General features: G+C 48.7%; 1 protein-coding gene across 2 annotated transcripts in view; it reads left to right on the top strand.

Moving 5' to 3' along the window:
- The window catches only part of IGLON5 (IgLON family member 5), a 677,528-nt gene that overhangs the window by 206,305 nt on the left and 448,836 nt on the right, over positions 1–22,387 (top strand). The window lies entirely within an intron of this gene.

Here is a 22,387-nt window from a genome sequence, read left to right as displayed (position 1 = left end):
CGTCGATGACGTCACGACGTGTATTGTCATGGCGACGGGGGAAGCCCTCCTGGAAATCCCGTTCAGAAAGGGATTTCCAGACGGGTGAGTGCGCCGGCGGGGATCGGAGGGGTGGGAGGGACTCCGCAGGGAGGGGGGAAGCATGTAGCTAGCGCTAGGCTTTACATTTTCAAAAAAAATGTACAAAAGACGTTCCCGAGGTCCGCGGGAATCAGAACGCCAGGGAGGTTAAAGTCAAAACCTAAGATTTCAACCTGTGCCCATTTGCTGCCCCTACATCCCCCGGGTGCCGGATGCGACTGTTGGGAGCTGCCCACTACTATGTGCTAACTCTGTGTAGCAGGCTAACTGGTACGGTCACCTTGCTGCCCACAGCCCGCCCCTTACTTTCCTGGTGCCCTAGGCCATGGCCTATGTGGCCTTGCCTGAAATCCGGCCATGCTTCTTCAGCCATCTTAGTAGCTTTGCATTGGTGCTATGCTGGTAGTGCATTGAACAGAGGTAATCCTTAACAAACTGTTTACTTACTCTGATTACACCTCTGTGATACTGCAGCTGTCCTCATGGCTGTATTTCAGGCAAGTGCACAAAGGCCATGGCCTAGGGCACTAGGAAAGCAAGGGGCGGCAGTGGGCAGCAGCAGTTAGCCTGTGAAACATTTGTCCTTCTACACAGAGTTTGCACATAGTGGTGGGCAGCTACCAACAGCTGGATCTGGCACTCGGGGGATGAAGGGGCAGTGATCAGGCACTTACAGTGATCTCTGAGCTGCCTGTCACTCACCGAATGTGCCACCCGCCTAGGAGCTTACAATCTAATCCCTGCCATCATGTCACTAACTGTCCTCATAGGAGTGTATAATCTAATCCCTGCCATCACTTCACTAACTGTCCTCATAGGAGTTTATAATGTAATCCCTGCCATCACTTCACTAATTGTCCTCAGAGGAGTTTACACTCTAATCCCTGCTGTGTTGGGGGTTGGGAGGAGTTAGAAGGCTGTTGGTTTGGGGGCAGCTAGTAAAAGTGGGCCTTGGGAAGCAGTTGCATAGCTAGTAGTGATCATGGGGCCCCATAGCAAAACTTTTATGGGGCCCTCAGATGTAGGCACTCTTCAGCAATGTCACCTCCCCCTACCCTATGGAAATGAGTTAATTGGGTAATTTACATTCATATGCAGTCAACACTGCACAAAGTTCATGGGCACCAAGACAAAGTCAGAGGGTGGAGAAACAAAAGAAAGTTAACAGTGAATACATTAAGTACGGTAGTACCAACTGGGCCCTCTCTGCTCCAGGCCCCATAGCAGCTGCTATGGCTGCTATATGGCTATTGCTACGCCCCTGTTGGGCAGTAAAAAGTAAAAATCTGTCCCTGGCTGTCCTGGGTAGGTTTTGGGGCTCCATTTTGAAAGAGTGCTTGGGGCCCCGTGTGAAAATCTGCTTAGTTACGCCACTGCCAGCACAAGCCATAACTGTACCATCTTCAGACCTCAGCATCAAGTTAATTCATTAATAGGCTATTTGATTTTATTGGTATTAAAATCTCTGCAAGTCCCATTTCTGTCATCTTCACCCCAACCCTTTATTTTCAAGTCGGAACATTGGAATTGTCACACGAAGTCACGGCCTACCTCGCGTCTTCATTCACGCCTGTTCAGAAACTTCATACGAAACACAACTCTGCGTGATTAACAATAAAACGCAGATAGTAAAACCCTGCCGTGCTCCACAATTGCCTTTTCCCCAGGAAGTCTGAAGTGAGGAGACACTTCCACCACACAAGGAAAGTTACCTCAAACGGCGTCTCGGCTAACTTACTCCTCCAAGGCTTTTAAATCCTACTTATTTTGTGACTAGGTGTCATTTTTTACTAATTAAATGTCACGACTGTCTTCTTTATTTGTGGAGATGTGATGTGCTCTGTGGGAACAAAGTGGAGAATTGCTGTACAATATCTATGTTCCGTTTACTGAAGATAATCACATTCTTTCTTTAGCTAAGAAAAAGTCAAGCCGTATTTGCAGTCTTGAAGATTTGAGTTAAATTGTGATTCGGGACTGAGGGTCCTTCGACAGTGATGGGAATGAAAGGGCCCTGTTTCCAAATTGTTGGCAAACAGGGCCGGACTTACCATGCAGCTACCTGAATCATGTGATTCAGGTGGCTTCAAATCTAGGGGACGGCATTTGGACAAACAGTTTGGGCCACCTGCCTCCTCTCCGCTCTCCCGCCTGCCTTTCTGGCACACACACCACCCTCCTCATTTACGCATCCCAGTCCTCATTTGACCGGTGGCACCTGCCGCCCTTCCCTATGACATTATAAGTAGGTGAGGTGTTGATATATGCCTCTTATCGAGACATGCTGTGGTAAAACCCCATTACCAGCAAGAGATCACCATGGCCAGTCAGAGCGGAAGCTTTGGCACTCAACCAATCAGGCAAGGGTGCTGGCACCAGACCGGCCAATCACAGCCGCCTATTGCTCCTTTTGCTAGGAGCAAAACAAGTGCAGGACATTGGGCCAATGACTGCACTTGATCAGTAGCAGTGACATCTGATAGGGTGCATACTCCAAAGTTTGCTTCAGGCAACAGAAACTTTAGAAGCAGCCCTGTTGGCAAACTATTCCATCTTAAACTGGCCTGGCTTCTCTGAAGGATTGACCAAGGGGGACAGAGATGGCCCCAATTTTCTTTATGGTGTAATAAATAGTCTTCTCTAGACAAAAGGCCGGGTTGGTTTAGCTGTTGACCTCATCTTTGTAGGTGCACACATCTAGGTGGGGCTTTAACCAGTTTCCATGACCTGCAGAACCCTTGGGTCATTACACCAAGGGTAGTGTCCCTTAAACTTTAGCCTATCCCCACCAAAGCGCCATTACAAGAAGTGGCACTGTCGTACGATATCAGAGAAAGTGGGACACTAGTGTTGGTGTTTGAATTCGGGTCATCATTCTGAATTGACCTGAACACTCAAACACCACACTTTACTACCATTCGGCACCGGACCTCCGGGCGGCATCAGTGACTACGTCACTTACTTGTGCTTCACGGCGCATTTCACAGGACTCTCTACTTCTGCCCTCCAAAGTCAAAGGGAGGAAGTATTGGAATCACGTGAAACGTGCCGTGAAGTGCAAGTAAGTGACCCCCCCCTGACCCTGCCAGTGCAGAATGTTGCTGAAAAATGGTGTTCGGGTGTATTCCGAACAATGTTCCAAATTTGAACACCAACACTACAGGACAATGCTTTGAAGCTACAGTGACCTTGGTGTGCAACTGGAGAATGTTGTGAGATTGCTGGAGGTGCAATCTGATTTCTTGGCACTGTGATTATGAGATCGCAGGGGGTTTGATCTGATTGCTGATTGGCTGCTGTGATTTGTTGAATTACCTTGCTCTTTGTACTGCAATTATGAGATATCGCTGGAGGCGCCATCTGATTTCTGATTGGCTGCTATGAGTAATTGCACAATTGTGCTCTCTGCACTGCGATTATGAGACCGCTGGAGGTGCGATGTGATTTCTGATTGGCTGCTTTGAGTTATTAAATATTCTTGCTCTCTGCACTGCAATTCTGATACCGATGGAGGTGCAATCTGATTTCTGATTGGCTGCTATGAGTTATTGCATATTATTGCACTGTTATTATGATACCAGAAGAGATGTAATCTGATTTCTGATTGGCTGCTGTGCGTTATTGTACATTATTGCTCTCTGCACTGATATTAGGAGACAGATGGAGGTGTGATGTGATTTCTGATTGGCTGTTGTGGGTTATTGCATATTATTCTGTAATTATGAGACTGGTGGAGATGCGATCTGATTTCTGATTGGCTGCTGTGGGTTATTGCATAGTATTCTGTGATTGTGAGACTGGTGGAGGCGCGATTTGATTTCTGATTGGCTGCTGTGAGTTATTGCATATTATTGCTCTGTTATTATGAGCCCGGAAGAGGTGTGATCCAGGGGCGTAACAATAGACCCTGCAAGGGATGCAGCCGCAGGGGGCCCAGAAGCTACAGGAGGCCCTGTGAGGACAGACTGACAACTAAGGGCACGGAGAGAAAAAAACTTTCTGCTCTCTGCACAGTTGTTCTAATGACTGCATCTGCTCACCACTGATAAGGAATAATACAAGGTTTTGCAGACAAAGATTTGTAGACAGTCCTTATTCAGGGTGGAGGGGGCCTCATCCAAAGTTTTGCAGGGGGGCCCAGTGATTTCTAGTTAAGCCCCTGGTGTGATCTGATTTCTGTATTGCCTGCTGTGGAATATTGTAAGTGCTCTCTGCACTGAGATTATGAGACAGATGGAGATGTGATGTGATTTCTGATTGGCTGCTGTGGGTTCTTGCATATTATTCTGTGATTATGAGACTGGTAGAGGTGTGATCTGATTTCTGATTGGCTGCTGTAGGTTATTGCATATTATTCTGTGGTTGTGAGACCGGTGGAGGTGCGATCTGATTGGCTGCTGTAGGTTATTGCATATTATTCTGTGGTTATAAGACCGGTGGAGGTGCGATCTGATTTCTGATTGGCTGCTGTGAGTTATTGCATATTCGTGCTTTGGAGTTATGAAACCGGTGGAGGTGCGATGGGATATTTTTAGAGTAATAGGCTTAACACCCGAGTTCTTGTTCTTACTTGAAACCTACTTTCAGATATTAATACCAGAAGAGACTCAGGCTTGACCTTTTTTCATAAACAGGCCGTTTTCATTTGTGCGGCATTGGTGGTAATATTCCGCTATAACTCCGCCATCTGTATAAACGTCTGTGACACAAAGCAATATTGAGGTGACAAAACCCCTCTAAACAGACTTATAATAGCGCCTATCTTTTCATCTGCCATTTCCTTTCCCCCCGTCCCCTCTCTTTATTACCACCCCACTCCGCAATTCGTTTAATCTCTCTTCCTCACTTATTCCATGGAAGTATTGGCGGCTCCCCTCCCCTCGCGCTCTCTCCTCCGCTTATCTCCCCCTTGTCCTCTATGCACGCTCTTTATCTTGACAAGCTTCTGATGGACTTATTTTCCCTAATCACCCTGTGTTTACATGACCCAACAGCCTGCACTGCATTGCGGATAGGGCGCCATGTCACCGCTTCTTAAAGGGACGCTCACCGCAAAAATGAAAGTGACCCTGTTTGATACAGCTGCCGGTGAAGTCCGCAGAGGCAGAGGTTAAAGCTTCCATTTTCCAATGGTGTTTCTGAAATAAAGCTCCGCATTCATACTAGCTGGGGGCAAGCAGAGACTGGCTCTGAATCCTGGCAGCTCGAAGGGGCGGAGCCAGTTCCCACAACAACAAACATAGCCAGTCATTTAGGTTTACAACTCAATTACACATTTTTGTTTTTCCTTCTATACAAGCTCCTTCCCCTAGAGCTAACCTGTGTTCCCACCACCATCCATGACCCTCTATACTCACCTCTGAGGGCTTTCACCTTCAAGGTCACATGAATCCAGACCATGAGCAGAAGTTTTCAGAATATATTGAGCATTCTTGTTATGCAGTGTCCAGGCATTCTCTTAACACGGTCCTGAATCAAGATTATGACCATACATTTGGATAGAGCGGACACTTTTTCTCCAGCCTTTTACAGAGAGCACTGAGCAATTCATGCCATTAACTGTCCCTTAGCGGGGCTCACAATCTAACGGCCCTAATCCAGTTCACAGTCCGTTTTTGGGGAGGAAGTTAATCAACCTACCAGGGAGAACTTGCAAACCTCATGCTGGCAGGAAAGACATTGGGCTTGATTCACAAAAGTGTGCTAACTGTTAGCACAGCCGTTTTTGCGCGAATTTTCGCATTGCGCGTGATCGTGAATTTTCGCGTGAAACGATAACGGTTTCTGCGCGCAAACACGATTTTTTGCGCAAAACGATATCGATTTTGCATGCAAATTCGCGTTTGCGCACGAAAACCGTTATCGTTTCACGTGAAAAACGGCCGTGCTAACAGTTAGCACTCTTGTGTGAATCAAGCCCATTGAGGTTTTAGAAAGTGTACAAAAGCAGACTTCTAAATTAATCAGAGGGAGGGAGGGTCTCATGAAAAAGAGATTAGACAAACTGAGTTTACTTACCTTAGAGAAGAGACGGCTTAGAGCTGATGTAATTAAGATGTACGAAAACGTTAGAAAGCTAAAAGCGGACCTAAACTCAGAACTTCCTCTCTGCTCTCAAATATAAGCAACAGCATAATAACCTTTAAAGAAAAACATTTCTTTGTTACAGCTGATACAAATCCTGCTATACATCTGCAGTGTGTCTACTTCCTGCTTTCATGGATGCAGACATAGGGTTAATATCCTGTGTTTACAAATCAGCTGCTCTGACGTAGCAGGCAGAGGAGATTCCTGAGAGATCAAGTTACGGTGGTGATCGGTCACAGATGAGGGGGAATTAGACAGGCTAAACTCTCTAAATACAAACAGGGTGGATTTCTATGTTTTCCTTCTGTCTTGTGCAAGAGTTCAGATCCACTTTAAGTCCCATACACACTGCTGATCGATGTCACCCGATTCCTGCGGCGTCACAGCTGGGCCAACACTGACAGATGCAAAGTCAGCTGACGACACGCTCAGTTTCTATGCGGGGGGGGGGGGGGGGGAAGACAACGGAGTGGCAAGTGGGGGAGTGCGAGGCAAAGGAGTTGGGCAAGTTGATCTCCTGGGTGAATCACTTGCATAGTGGCAGTCAAGGGCCGATGTACATGCACACTATTTTCAACTGAGGTGGTCGTTATTGGCCGCCTCGGGCAACTTTGATCATGCGCGCGGCGTGTTTGAGCCTTTAGCAAATATGCTTTTTATCTCCTTAGGTCTTTACTAAGGACGATAGGACATTAACTGCGTACGGAGGAAAGCAAATTCTACCACCAGCTTAGAAAGTGGTTCTTAAGAATGGGTAAGGTGTGGAATGAAGACTTTTCCATGGCAGGAAGCAGTTATGGAAATGATATACCTGCATTGAAAAGGCTTTTGTAGGCTTACACTGAAAGACTTCCCCAGCTATAACATCTAGGTATAAAATAATGATGCTTTGGTCCAGTCAAGTCAAAATGTTACCCTTACGCTGTATCTAAATCAAGGTAGAAGGAGGCTTCGGATGTGAACTTGAAGGGCACATGTATTTTTGTCATCCTTGATAACTTACTGTATCCTGATTGTATTGCCTTTGTAATTTCTTGATTTCCTGATGGTATTCTATTCCCAGACCCAGGGGTAGCAACTCATGTTGAGTGATGGTCATGGTAAGGTCCTTCAGAGGGCTAGGCCCAGTTGGAATCTGAAGCCGGACCTCTGTACCAGGAGCATAGCCAGAAATGATTGGGCCCCACAAATATTTTTGAAGTTACCCTTTGTGCCCCAGACAGCTCCCCAGTATAGTGAGCTAGAGATACCCCCCAGTATTAGGTAGCGCCCAGTATAGGTAGCCAGAGTATAAGTATCTAGAGGTACCCTCAGTATAGACAGCCCCCAAAGTACAGGTAGCCAGATTAGCCCCCAAGTATAGGTACCCCCCCAAGCATAGATAGCCAGATAAGTCTCCAAGTAAAGGACCCCCCCCCCCCCCCAAGTATAGCTAGCCAGATTAGTCTCCTTTAGTGCTCTGCTTTACTACTCTGCAATGGGGGGGGGGGCGCCCACTGCGGGTCTCCATAAGGCCTGCTGCGGACCCCTTTATTGCCTGCAGAGACCACTGCTCCCTCCCTCCTGGCTGCTATGGTGAACCCTACGCCCTTGCTCTGTACAATAAAGGTGATTTCAGGAGGTTGTATGGTTGCTTATAGGGTACTAGAGCTGAAAGGAAAACTAAAAATGGGGGAGCAGATATGCATATGCAGCAATCCTCATGCCCACCACTCTCCACTTCCCCCCCACCTTTCATGACCAAATGCACCCCCGCAGCCACTTCTTGGTCAACTGGGTCGGACATTAGTGCGCAGGTGCTGGCCCGGCAGTGTGCATACTTTATCGCAGGCCTTGGAGCAATCTGCGCATGGCGTAGTTAAGATGTCATGCTCCTGGGCTCGGGTGTGTGATGAAGGACACGTGCAGCTGGGCCAGCACCTGCACACTTATGCCCGACCCCACTGACCAGGAAGTGGCTGCGGGGGGCATTTGTGCAGGAAAGGAGGGGGGCGGAGGAGAACAGGGGGAGAAGTGGGCATGATGGCTGCTGATCCGCAATGCAAAAAGTCTAGAACCGGTCCTGCAGGTGTCCCAAGCAGTTACCATCAGAGCACCTTCTCAAGTCTCCAGATCATGGGATCTAACAGCAGACAGAAGGTTTAGAATGCCGTGAATAATAGAGTTATTGAATAAGTGTGGTATAAGCATGCTTTGCGGAGAAGAAGGTTAGCAGTATTGATTATCCGAGGTTCTTTACCCTGATCTATTTAGATGGATCTATCCCCCCTCCCCACACACACACAGGCCTGTGCCGTGTATGCCATGATGCATGAACCGGGGTCCTCCACGGGTCGATAAATAAAACAGAATGCTCTTTGCTGCGCGTTTAGTCGATTTTATTTATTGAGCCAGTCGCCCATTACCAAGTGATTAAAGCCCCTTCCAGGCGATATTTCAGTGACATTTTCATCGCAGTCATATGGAAATAGAAAATGAATATTTAATCACTTCATATGCTATTTACCAGGGCCCAAAACTCCTGCGTAGCAGTGGGCGAACCAGCGAGCCCAGCCAGGTGCCCACTTTGCCATATGCTGGCTGATTATACAAGACTCGTTGTTCCTCTGATGTAGTGGTTTGGTGGCGTCAGCGTGAAGAGGGTGATTATTCTCACCCAGCATAAATTGGACAATTTGTGAGATTCTGGTAACTCTGACATTCTAACAAGGGTGGAACAATGAAGGCAGCTAATGAAATACTCTGTAAATAGTTGTCATTACTTGCTTGGAGCAGGAAGTAGTGAGAGTATAGGCGCTGCAGACAGAAGAGAGCAGCACCAAGTGATCGGCGCTTGTAGCTTTACGAGTCTTCTGCCGTCCTTACTCTGCAGTGGTGGGGGGAACATGGAGAGGGGCCCCGGGGAGAGGGAGGGAGAAGTCAGGCCCCCCTTCCCCGAGGCTGAGTCCCAATGTGGTTGTGGCTCCCCCCTCTAACACCTATACTGGGGGTCACCTATGCCTAGCTAACCTATATTGGGGGCACTTATACCTTGCTAACCTATATTGGGGCCGGGGGCACCTATACCTTGCTAACCTATATTGGGGGCACCTATGCCTGGCTAACTTATATTGGGAGCACTTATACCCAGGGCCGGATTTGTACTCTTTAGCTCCCAAGGCCACTGCCCCCCCCACTTCAGTATAGATAGCCAGATGACCCCCCCCCCCCAGTATAGGTAGTCAGATGACCCTTCCCCTACTTCCAGTATAGGCAGCCAGGTGACCCCCACCCCCTTTCCTGCCAGTATAGGTATATGGATGACCCCTTTCTTCTAGTATAAGAAGTCAGATGACCCTCTCCCTTTCCCTATAGATAGCCAGATTATTCACCCTCTCACCAGTATAGGTAGCAAGGAGACCCTTCCTTTCCCCCTAGTATGGCCAACTGCCCATCCGCCCTTGATCTTGTGGCGCCCTAGGCCATGGCCTATGTGGCCTTGGCTTAAATCCGGCCCTGCTTATACCTTGCTAACCTATATTAAGGTCTCCTATGCCTAGCTTACCCATACTGGGGGCACGTATTCCTGACTACCTATACTGGGGGCACCTATGCTTGGCTTCCTATACAGGGGGCACCTATCGCTGGCTACCAATACTAGGGGCACCTGTGCCTGGCTAATCTATACTGGGGGCTAAGTACCGCACCGCAAATAACATTTGCAAGTTCATGGGGGAAGGGGAGCAGTTTTTACACCTTAGCCCTAGGTGCAATTGAGCCTAGAAACTGCCCTATCTCCATTTACCCCTATAACAGTGACACAATGTGCCATTTGGGCCCCTTGTCCCTGAGCTTTCTTATAAAGGTGTGAAACCACCCCTACTCATTTATTTTAATGAATACACTTATATATCTTGTCTAAAGCTGGTGGTCTCTAGAATCTCTGGGTGTGGTTTCCCTTTTCTTTTAAGAGCTATAGGGCACTGCATTTGTTTGTATGGCTATGGGAGGGGTATCTTAGCCCTTATATCTTGAATTATAAAGGTTCTTGTTTTTGTGGCTGTTTATTTTGACTCCTTTTTTGCCCATTTATATATATTTTCCCAGGATGGTGTCTCTCTTTGGACGTTACTGCCCTACCCTATGGGGATACTCTGAACGTATGGATGGAAACTTTGGTGCTATGATTGTATGGTAATGATGGGCTGACGTGACATCTAGAGTTCTCTTTTATTAAATTGATAATTGACATGACTCTTGTTTGTATATTTCTTGGTTTATTGATAAGATGTTTTTATCCTCAACTTCAAAGTCGCCGTTTAGCCATGAAACGTGCGTTAGGCTGCACATTGTACTGTTTGCATCGACATGATACTGAAATCTATTTTGTTGATGTTCATGTAGCTGACTTTTAGAGATGTCTAATAAATGTTAATTTTTACACTATCGATCTGTTGAGATCTAGGGATGATCGGAAATGTCGATCTCCGATGCCGTAGGAATTTCTGATTTTCGAGTAGTATTCTATTAGTCATTTTTTTAATTTATTGTTTTTGCATAGCAAAAAATAAAAACAAAAAAAATCTGTAAATGGAAATTGGAACAATAGAAAATAAGTCTTGTGATTGGTCTAAAATTAAAATTTTGTAGAACAAAAATCTGCAATCTCTGATTGGTCCAATGCTTCCGAGTTCTGTGATTGGCCTGAAATTCCCAAGTTGCTGTAAATCAAATTTCCGTAGAATTTCGATTTCCGTTTTTAAAATTCCAATCAAAAATTTGAGTTTCCGATCAGAAATGTGGAAATTTCACTCCCGCGGAATCTGAATGAGAACCCCTATTGAGATCTATACTGGGTCAATTAACCCTAACCATTTTTGTTTCTTCTCTTCATAAGACATTTTAAAGTAGATATTTTTTTGCCACCCGAGTGATCCTGTGCTATGAGCATAGCCGGAGGAATCCTGTAATGTAGAATTACCCTTTGAAAGAACAGTAAAAGGTTTATCATTGCGAGAGTCTGGGAGTCTCGGCGGCCTTGCCAGCGGGACTGGGCCGGTACGTCAGATACGTAGAATAATGTATCTTATCTAGCAATAGGTTATGATGAAGTATAGTGAGTATAAGAAGCCCGCAGATCATTCATTTTCCTTCTCCTAAATCACTCATTAGATGTATTTTTGGCTCCGTGACGCAGACTAAGTCCAAAAACCTGTCAGGGATGATGACTGTGATGACCGAGCGGCATCGCGAGCGCCTTATGACATGCGCCATCTTCTGACCCAGGGATACTTAAAGGACAACACCACCTTTATTACATGTTCTAATTATAGCATACTCGCAGGTTTCTACAGATATTATAACTATCCTTTGTTCATAATGGGGCAAAAAATTACAGTGTTATGTAATAAATGCCAAATTACCAAAGTTGCATACAGAATATGAACAAGCTGTGGCCAGCGCCGGCCCTACCATGAAGCCACCTGAATCAGGCAGCAAAATCTAAGGGTTAGCTCATCTATACTGTCTAAGGCAGCCTTTCTCAATCAGGATTTCCTTGAACCCCGGTGTTCCTTGAGTACTCTGCAGCAGAGGCGTGGCTATGGTTTTCAGCGCCCGGGGACAATGACAATTTTTGCACCAACTCCCCCTCCCCGGACAAAATGGGCATGAACACGCATCAGAATGTGGGCATGGTCATGGGTGAAGACAGATAAATAAATGCTGTTTAGATAGCCACTTGTGCCCCCTTCACCCATAGGTAGACAGATGTGCCCCCCTTCACCAATTTAGATAGCCAGATGTACCCCCTTTAAATAGCCATATTTGCCCCACTTTAGATAGCCAAATGTGCCCCCCTTTCTCCTGTTTAGATTTTCAGATGTGCCTGCTTTTCCTGCTGCTGTATTGTTTCTGCACTCCTCTGCAGAGTAAGGGAGAGAAGCAGGTTCACTTCAGGCAACCAGTGAGTCGCCTCTCATGTATGTGGGGGTGTAGCAGCTGTGCTGAGCGCCCTCACAGTGCTGCGCCCAGGTACATATGTTCCCCTTTGCCCCCCAATAGCTACGCCTCTGCTCTGCAGGTGTTCCTTGGTAATTTCCCTTATTGTGGGGGAAGTATGGTAGAGCACATTAAAGGATACTGTAAAAAAAGCACTAAATTGTCAAAATAATAATGAGCACAACAACAAAAGCTACAGAATAAGGAGACAGTAGAATGAGGGACACTGTAATTTACAGCCACACCTACTTTTGAAGTCCACGCCTCCTGCAAAATAAGTGTTCCTTGAGATCCCAAAAATATTTGCAGGGTTCCTCCGGGTTAAAAAAGGCTGAGAAAGGCTGGTCTTAAGGTACATAGGAAGGGGGGGGGGGCACAGTGTTTTACAAAACTAACGTGACAGAGTTGTTGATAAAGCTCCATCTAATACTTTTGACTTTCCCGTAGATGATATAACTTTACATTCCATTTACATCTACGTATGATAAAATGAGTGGTAAAAATAAAGTAGGATAAAGAACACGGTGTTAAGGCAATCTTTAAATGCTGCATTCCACCAAGGAAAATTGTAGACGGATGTTCCTGCGCGCAGATCATCATTTTAATGTTCTTTAACTGATTGCAATTTAGGATGATTTCAGCGATTGCTTGATCATTTGACCTGATATCTCCCTCGAGCAAAAAACTCTTTCTCCGCTAATTAGTTTCCAAATAATAGGGATTGCAGTGTGTACTTCTTCTTATTTTAATATTGAAAATCAGGACATCCGTGATTAGGGCTGCGAAAATCAGACGCATCAGCTCCGCGAGCGAGCCTTAAAGCGGAAATGCTAATGAGACTATACAGTTCTCAAGCACACAAGCAGTGGATGGATTCAGCACGATTAAACTAATGAGTGACGTTTTTTAGTAATGGTAGGGGTGTGTAGCCACAGCCATAGCAGCTGCAGTGGGCCCTGAGATTAGGAGGGGGCCCAGTTTAGGAGGAGGGTGGGAAATCACAGAGTGTGGGAATTGGGGAAACTATTATTCACATATACATGGTCTAAGGGAGGAAAAGGATTACTTCACACCTCTGTGTCCACATACTGTATGCACCATACATTGTGTTAATCTGTAGGTTTCTGCATCTACGCATATCCACAGGGGCGGGGTGACTGCATAATTGCTGAAGTGTGGTGGGTGCTGAGGGCCGAAACAGGCTATTTTGGCTGAAACTGCGCAAAATGGTGTAGGGAAATTTGGGGCGCTCCATGCGCCGCCATTGGCCGTAATGAGGCGCTCAGACAGTAATTTGGGTGTCAAAGATGGAAGCCCAAATTACACTAAAAGCAAGGTAATTTAATTACCTCTTACCCCCTGAGTCAATGGCGGTCTGGAGGGGGAATAGTAATCAACACCACCAGGACATTTGCAGAAACATGGTGCCCAGTTTTTCGGCTCCACCCTGCGCCAACATTTCCCAGAGCCATTTTTGCATGTATGACATTTCGACGATTGCTGGCCGACACACAGCACCTTATATGGGCACCAGTATAGCTGTAATACTATAACCCCCTGTAATTCGAGTTTACTTAAAGGAGTACTCTAGGGGGGTAGGGGAAAAATAGTTAAAGTTGCCTGGGGCTTCTAACGGTCCCCTGCAGACGTACTGTGCCCGCGCAGCCACTCACCGATGCTCCGGTCCCTGCCTCCGGTTCACTTCTGGAATTTCCGACTTTAAAGTTGGAAAACCACTACTCCTACGCGACCGTGGCCTTGCTCCCGCTGACGTCACCAGGAGTGTATTTCTCAGGCCCAGTATGGTCACGCAGACGCAGTGGTTCTCTGACTTTAAAGTCGGAAATTCAAGAAGTGAACTGAAGGAGGGGACCAGAGCATCGGGTAAGTTCAACTCTTTTTCCCCTACCCCCCTACAGTAGTCCTTTAAGCATGGTGGTGTAGTGGTTTGCACGCTCGCCCTGCAGCACTGGGTCCTCGCTTCATATCCCAGTCAGGGAATTACCTGCACAGAGTTTGTATGTTCTCCCTATGTCCGCGTGGGTTTCCACCGGCACTCCGGTTTCCTTACACTTCCCAAGAACATACAGATAAGTTAATTGGCTTCCCCCTAAAATTGGCCTTTAGACTACAATGGACACTTGAGTAAGGGATCACGCTGGCCGACCAACTGGAGACAGCGTTGTTGTAATGATCTGCTCAGCTGCCTGTGCAGGCGGGCAGCCTTTTGACCACTGTTCAGGTCTGCATTCTGCAGGTCTCTGGAAGAGAGACCTTTTGTCAGTATTGCAGCTTGCTGCTGAGGAATTTGCATATGTTTGTCATGCAGATTGCCTAGCCACATCCCTTGTGGGCTTGCTCTATAAAGAGCTATGTTTCCCACAGTAAGTTGCTGGTCATAAGAGTTAGATCCTGTGTGACACTCGCCGGGAGTGTCAGCCTTGCTCTTTGTTGAAGATTAGCCTAGAGTAATCCCTGGAAACTGCACTGGGCAGGTTTCCTTAGTGCAGTTAGGATTGCTTATCTGTTTTGTTTGTCTGTTGCGATTGTCCTGTCCCAGCGGTGGTCGACAGGAAATCGTTCTGTGTGTCTGGGTGCTAACCGGAACAGCGGTTGTTACTGGTAGCCCCTTCTGATCTGTTTCCTTGGATCGCACTAGCATCTTGCGCTAGTGCTGTGGATCCTTCTGTTCTGCTACTCTGTACCTGGATCGCACTAGCATCCTGTGCTAGTGCTGTGGATCCTTCTGTTCTGCTACTCTGTACTTGGATCGCACTAGCATCTTGCGCTAGTGCTGTGGATCCTTCTGTTCTGCTACTCTGTACCTGGATCGCACTAGCATCCTGCGCTAGTGCTGTGGATCCTTCTGTTCTGCTACTCTGTACCTGGATCGCACTAGCATCTTGCGCTAGCGCTTTGGATCCTTCTGTTCTGTCTTCCTGGATCGCGCTAGCCACTTTCGCTAGTGCTGTGGATCCTAACGTTCGCTTATTCATGTTTTCGTGTGTCTGTCTTGTCTGCTACGAACGCTTGCTGGAGGCTCGGTGAGGTAACCGTTAAGCAAGCGCTCGCGTCCTCTGTTTCATGTTTGTCTGTCGGTGGTTAGTTAGGCGTGCGTGTCTCTATTGTGCTTATCACGTGGAGACCGCGCATAAACGCGTGCACTGTTGCGAATGAGTGCGGTGTTCGCGTTTAGCTAGCGTTTGTTATTTTCAGTATCTCCTCATTGTATGATTTGCTGTGCCTTTGCTACTCTCGTGCTCTGCCTTGCTGTAACCTTGTGTCACGTCTGGCGATCGCACCTCTCGCGATCGCGTTCCTACTTTCTTATCTGCTGTGGTGTGTGCACCGTCGCGGGTTGGCGACTGGTTTGGTGCACACACATACAATCTGTCTCTGTGCTCATTCTCAATCGCCTCTCTTGCGATTGCGTTACGTCCCTTCGTGCAATTCCTGTCTGGCGTGTGTGGTAGGGCAGAGGAGCTGTTCCTTTGCACTCCACAGCTCCCCCTGTCGACAGGAATTTCCCTCTACAGGTGCATTGCACCTTCTGCTGGGTTTCCGCAAATTATACGTTTGTGGAGGATTTCCGCAGTGTCAGCGCACACGTCTTGTGCGCTGATCACGGAGGGAATTCCACAATCGTTACAGTTGTTCTCCCCCACTTACCCCAACCACCGCCCTGCACAGAACAGAACATGCTGTTCACTTGCAAGCGAGCGATGTGTTTCCACAGCCTCGACCCTGCAATATCGCCCGAAGGAGCGGTCCCTGATCCCAGTGGGGGGACATTCATTGGGTGTGTGAACGGGCCTCAAGGGGTGAAGGCACACAGGATACTGTAGTACAGATTTCTGGGATAGATCATGTCCGCAAACTGTCCCGAATCCTGCGGGACTGTCCCGCTTTGGGGGGGCTCTCCCGTTCTCCTGTTATGACCCCCCAGTGTCCCAGCTGGCTGGGGGATCAGATGTGAAAAAAAATGACCGAGGCACCAGCCGCGCGGATGCGGTGTGTGGGATGCAGGTCTCGCATAATATTCTCCCTCCCTCCTAATGTGCCCCCCAGTGTCCCCCCTGTTTGCAGAGTAAGTTTGCGCAGCAGAGCGGGCTGTCATTTAATCTCACCATTCATCCTCGTGTACCGGGATCTGGCTTCACTCTACTTCCTGTGACGTCACAGGAAGCGGGTAGAAGAGAAAAGGCAGATGCAGGTACACAAGGATGAATGGTAAGATGACAGCCCACTCCGCTGCGCACTTTACTCTGCAAACAGGGGGACAAGGGGGCATATTCGGAGGGAGGGAGAATATGACGCCGGACCCTCATCCCACAGACCGCATCCGCGCGGCTGACGCCTCGATCATTTTTTCCCCTCCTCTCCTGGGGCACCCTCACCTACGGGCACCATCACACTCCTACCCACCCACGGGCACCATCACCCTCCTACCCACCCACGGGCACCATCACCCTCCTACCCACCCACGGGCACCATCACCCTCCTACCCACCCACGGACAGGGTATATTGTCTATTTTTTTTTATTTAAATGCCCATTGTGGTTTTAATAAAATAAAAAAGCATTTTAAATGATATATGCGTGACTAGGGGTGTGTCAGGGGTGTGGTTGAGGGTGTGGCCTAAGTGTCCCGCTTTCACATTTCAAAATGTTGGGAGGTATGGTAGATTTTCTCAAGGATCTCTATTTATCTCGATGTTTTCAATATTTTCTTTCTATTTCAGCAGTTTCCAAACAAGCGGCGATGTTTGTAGTCCGTCTCACACACAGACACACACGGGCCGTATAAGATGATTCTCCAGCCCTCCACTAATACTATAGAATCTAGGCCATATGGTCCTCTGATGCCTTCTCCTTTGATGTTTCGAGCTTCCAGTTGAAGTCTATTGTTAGATGTCTTTGTCACCCCGGGCTTGTTGTATTACTTCCTTGCTGCTTTGAGCACCCAAAATTAGATTGCATGGATTTAGCAGCCCGGATTAGAACAGCCAGAGACACTCCGCACTTACCTGCAGGATATCCAAATCTGGCTTCATCCGCCTGACCTTAAATACCGCCAGAAACGTCCCGATAGGCACCTGATCTGCCGAGGTTCTCTGCGTAGATTTATCCAGATAAACATGTCATAGATCTGATGTTTAACACACTCTGTGTTGCCTGTAGAGACACGAGTCTAGCATGTTAGCCGAGATTAGACAATCAGTCAGCTGAGCTCTACATCATTAACAGCAGCAGACCGGAGACCACCGCAATGCATAGGGATGACGAGCATAGCCGGCCTTTGCTATGAGCGACCGGAGCGGTCACTCGGGGCGCCGGCTTCCAAGGGGGCGCCTATAGCTGGTTGCCTATACTGAGGGCTCCAACACCTGGCTACCTATACTGGAGGCACCTACGCCTGGCTACCTATGGGGGGGATGGAGACCTTCAACTGACTTCCTATACTGGGGGCACCTATGCTGGGCAACCTATATTGAGGGCACCTACACATGAGATCCTATACTGTGGGCACCTATACCTGGCTACCTACCTATACTGAGACTGAGGGCGTTTGGGGGGGGGGGGGGGGGTTTAGCCGCACTGTGGCTATAACGCGTGGTGCAAATTGCCGGTGCTGTGCTATCATTCTAAATGGGGGGGGAGCGGCTAACTGTCCCACTGATCCCTAAAAGGTTCTAGCCTTCATTTTTAAGTGTATTCAGGATAATGCACTCCTTCCATCCATTTGTGGTTATTAATAGTATTTTTTCTATTATACATACGTGACGTGTCACAGAGATCTGAGCATTTGGCATGATGTGTCACAATGTCAAAAAGGTTGGGAACACTTGTCCTAGGAGATATCTCAGGAAAAAAGGGGAATTGCATATGGGCCTGTGTGTGAATATGCACGTGGGAAGAGGATGAAGGGGGGGGGGGCACAAAAATCAGTTTTCGCTCAGGGCGCTGTGAAACCTAAGGCCGGCCCTGATGACAAAGAGGCCGTATTTGTTTCCTTTTAGGATATTTCTGCTAGCTTGGCTATCTTACTGATCTTGTGGCTGTAATATTTTCTGAATCATAGAAGCAGAATGGTTACAGGGATCCAGAGATACTTTAAAGAATACCTGACCTGAGGGAAAGCTACCTAAGATAAGCACAGAGGCACGGGCGGCTCTCCCATGAAGCAACGTGAATCTTGTGCTTTAGGGCGGCAACAATTAGAGGGCGGCAAGAGGCGGCTGCCCACCTTAAATTTGCCCCGCCTCGTAGTCCCCATCCCCCCTCCCTAGATGCGCGGCGCTGCTTCACTCACCCATCCTGCGTCCTGTATCCATGGCTACAGGGGTGCCACATGTGATCTGTTACCTGCTGCCGGGTCACATGAGGCGCCGCTGTAGTCAGAGAGGAAGCAAGACATCACATATGGTGATCCCATCGCTAATATGCTGAGAGGGGGTGAGTGGTGCGGCACTGGGGCAGCACATACCCGGCATCCTGCTGCGGATCAGATGCTGCAGGCCAGCAGGGAGGAGATGCTACGGGAGGAGGTGCAGCACATACCCGGCATCCTGGGGATCAGATGCTGCAGGCCAGCAGGGAGGAGATGCTACGGGAGGAGGTGCAGCACATACCCGGCATCCTGGGCATCAGATGCTGCCGGCCAGCAGGGAGGAGATGCTATGGGAGGAGGTGCAGCACATACCCGGCATCCTGGGGATCAGATGCTGCCGGCCAGCAGGGAGGAGATGCTACGGGAGGAGGTGCAGCACATACCCGGCATCCTGGGCATCAGATGCTGCCGGCCAGCAGGGAGGAGATGCTACGGGAGGAGGTGCAGCACATACCCGGCATCCTGGGGATCAGATGCTGCAGGCCAGCAGGGAGGAGGTGCAGCACATACCCGGCATCCTGGGCATCAGATGCTGCCGGCCAGCAGGGAGGAGATGCTACGGGAGGAGGTGCAGCACATACCCGGCATCCTGGGCATCAGATGCTGCCAGCCAGCAGGGAGGAGATGCTACGGGAGGAGGTGCAGCACATACCCGGCATCCTGGGCATCAGATGCTGCAGGCCAGCAGCGAGGAGATGCTACGGGAGGAGGTGCAGCACATACCCGGCATCCTGCGGATCAGATGCTGCCGGCCAGCAGGGAGGAGATGCTACGGGAGGAGGTGCAGCACATACCCGGCATCCTGGGGATCAGATGCTGCAGGCCAGCAGGGAGGAGGTGCAGCACATACCCGGCATCCTGGGCATCAGATGCTGCAGGCCAGCAGGGAGGAGGTGCAGCACATACCCGGCATCCTGGGCATCAGATGCTGCCGGCCAGCAGGGAGGAGATGCTACGGGAGGAGGTGCAGCACATACCCGGCATCCTGGGCATCAGATGCTGCAGGCCAGCAGGGAGGAGATGCTATGGGAGGAGGTGCAGCACATACCCGGCATCCTGGGCATCAGATGCTGCAGGCCAGCAGGGAGGAGATGCTATGGGAGGAGGTGCAGCACATACCCGGCATCCTGGTCATCAGATGCTGCAGGCCAGCAGGGAGGAGATGCTACGGGAGGAGGTGCAGCACATACCCGGCATCCTGGGCATCAGATGCAGCAGGGAGGAGATGCTGTCTTGGAGGAAGCAGAGGGACGCAGCGTCAGTGCCTGCAATGCACAGCCTGATGTGTCTCTTCTCTCTGGCCCCGCTTTGCACACACACATCAATGTATTGCTATTCAGGTAGCAAAAATTGTAGAACCGGCCCTGCACAGAGGTAGAGGTATGTCCATGCTAGATCCACATACCTCTGTGAGCTGTCTGTCCCTATGGCTAAAGTTGAATTTTCAGACAGTAAGAGCTATCTTATCACCCTCCCATTCCTTCCTATTCCCTGCCCCCTAAAGAAGACCCGAGGCGGTTCCTTGGGTGGGGGATGGAAGATGGGACACAGAGGCAGAGCCGGGACAAGGTCCTCCAGCACCCAAGGCTGAGACACCAAAGTGCGCCCCTACATCCCTCCCACCCCAGCCGTCACACACTGATTGCTATTACACTAAGAGGTGCCCCAGAGCCCCCAACCTCCCCAACACCTTAATTTCCAGTTATCTGGCTTGCAGTCACTATCATGTATCCCCTTTTCTTATTTCTTTCTGCTTCAAACACAATTGGGAATGACAGCTGAATGAGTTGTGCGCCCCCTCCTACACTGCGCCCTGAGGCTGGAGCCTCTCCAGCCTCTGCCTCGGCCCGGCCCTGCACAGAGGCATCCTCTGCCTCATGACATGCCTCTGTGTGTCCCCACACCGCCACTCCCCCCCCCCCCCCCAATGTTTGTTGCTATCTCGTAAGGTAAATACAGGAAAGGGATTCCCTGTTCAAAACGCCCATCAGGGGCATTCCTGCATGGTCTCCAGAGCTGCCCCCACCTCCTGCACGCCTCCCTGCAGTGTCCTCACCCAGAGGTCACAATAGTAAAAGTGGGCCAGTGTGGCCCACAGGCGTGGCAGAGAGTGTCGGTTTTGGCGGCTACCTGATACGCTCAGCCCCCCCGGATCAGGTACTATAGTTTTTTTTTTTAATCTTATGAGCCCACCTGGGGCTCTCTTTAAAGAGACTCCGTAACAAAAATTGCATCCTGTTTTTTTATCATCCTACAAGTTCCAAAAGCTATTCTAATGTGTTCTGGCTTACTGCAGCACTTTCTACTATAACAGTCTTTGTAATAAATCAACTTATCTCTCTCTTGTCAGACTTGTCGGCCTGTGTCTGGAAGGCTGCCAAGTTCTTCAGTGTTGTGGTTCTGCTATGCACTCCCCCCTCAGGGGGGAAAGAAACACACAAATGATCTCTTGAGATTCAAAAGGAAGGCAGTATACAGCCTGCTTGTGTATGGATGCATTTTCTATGTGTGGACATACTGTACATCAATCTACTTCCTGTTTTGGTGGCCATTTTGTTTGTTTATAAACAAACTTTTTAAAACTGTTTTTAACCACTTTTAATGCGGCGGGGAGCGGCGAAATTGTGACAGAGGGTAATAGGAGATGTCCCCTAACGCACTGGTATGTTTACTTTTGTGCGATTTTTAACAATACAGATTCTCTTTAAGAAGAGTGACTGGGGAGGGGAAAAGTAGGGAACAGGAAGATGATGGGAGGGAACATCACAAAGGCCTGCCTTTTCCTGTCTACAAATATGACTTTGTCCAAAAATCTGATTTTTCACGGAGCAATTACTGGGACTGAGGAGAACGAGGTGAGGAATGGACACAAAAGTGTGTGGATCCAGCAGGACCATTCCTTTGTGCTTACCGTACATAGCTTTGCCTCGGGTCAAGTGTCCTTTAATGGGGCACCTGAACCAGGGCCGGATTTGTACTCTTTACTGCCCACTGTCACCAGCCGCCCCCCTTCGGTATAGGTAGCCAGATGACCCCTCCCCCCCTTCCCTCTAGTATAGGTAGCCTGATGAGCCCCCCAGTATAGGTAGCCAGATGACCCCTCCCCCTTTCCATCCAGTATAGGTAGCCAGATGACTCCTTTAATCCCTTCTTTTCCCACCCCCTTTCAGTAAAGGTAGCCAGCTCATCTTCACACCGCAGCAGCCATCTCTGTCTCATTTCTCTGCTTGTCTCCAATGCAGAAGCTTCCTCTTCCTTTCCGTCTCCAATGCTGCCCAAGTCCATAGCCACTGGCCCCAATGCAAATGTGCACAGAGAGCAAGATGGCTGCTGCACAGGTGGCTAGCAGCAGAGTACTGCGGTCAGCCGCTCGCCTGATCTCCCTGCATTGCAGCATTTTCAAGCCTGCAAATGCTGCACCAGTTTAGCCTGCTGCTTTGGTGCCCTTGCTCCTGTGGTGCCCTAGGCCATGGCCTAGGCAGCCTTGTCCTAAATCCGGCCCTGACCTGGACTCTAATTATAAATTCATGTTACCGCTCCCACATGTTAACGCTATGTGATTTTTTTTTATATCTTCAACATTCTAAAATGTGCTCTTCATTTCCAGAGCTCCCACATCATTCATGTCCACTTATACATGACTCCTTATTCCAGTGTCCTTTCTCTGTGGTCCTTCAATGTTGGCACGTGTCACACGGCAAATAGTTGAAGCTAAACATTGTGACGCAGACTGCTATGGTTAAAACCCTCACAACCTCAGCGACTGTGCTGAAGAACCTTTATAATTGGTGATCAACTCGCTAGATACAGAATACTTTAGCTGCAACCTCTGACACCACCAGAGGGCCAA

This window comes from Hyperolius riggenbachi, chromosome 6 (genome assembly GCF_040937935.1).
Source record: "Hyperolius riggenbachi isolate aHypRig1 chromosome 6, aHypRig1.pri, whole genome shotgun sequence".
NCBI lineage: Eukaryota > Metazoa > Chordata > Amphibia > Anura > Hyperoliidae > Hyperolius > Hyperolius riggenbachi.
This window is presented reverse-complemented; position numbering and strand designations above follow the sequence as displayed.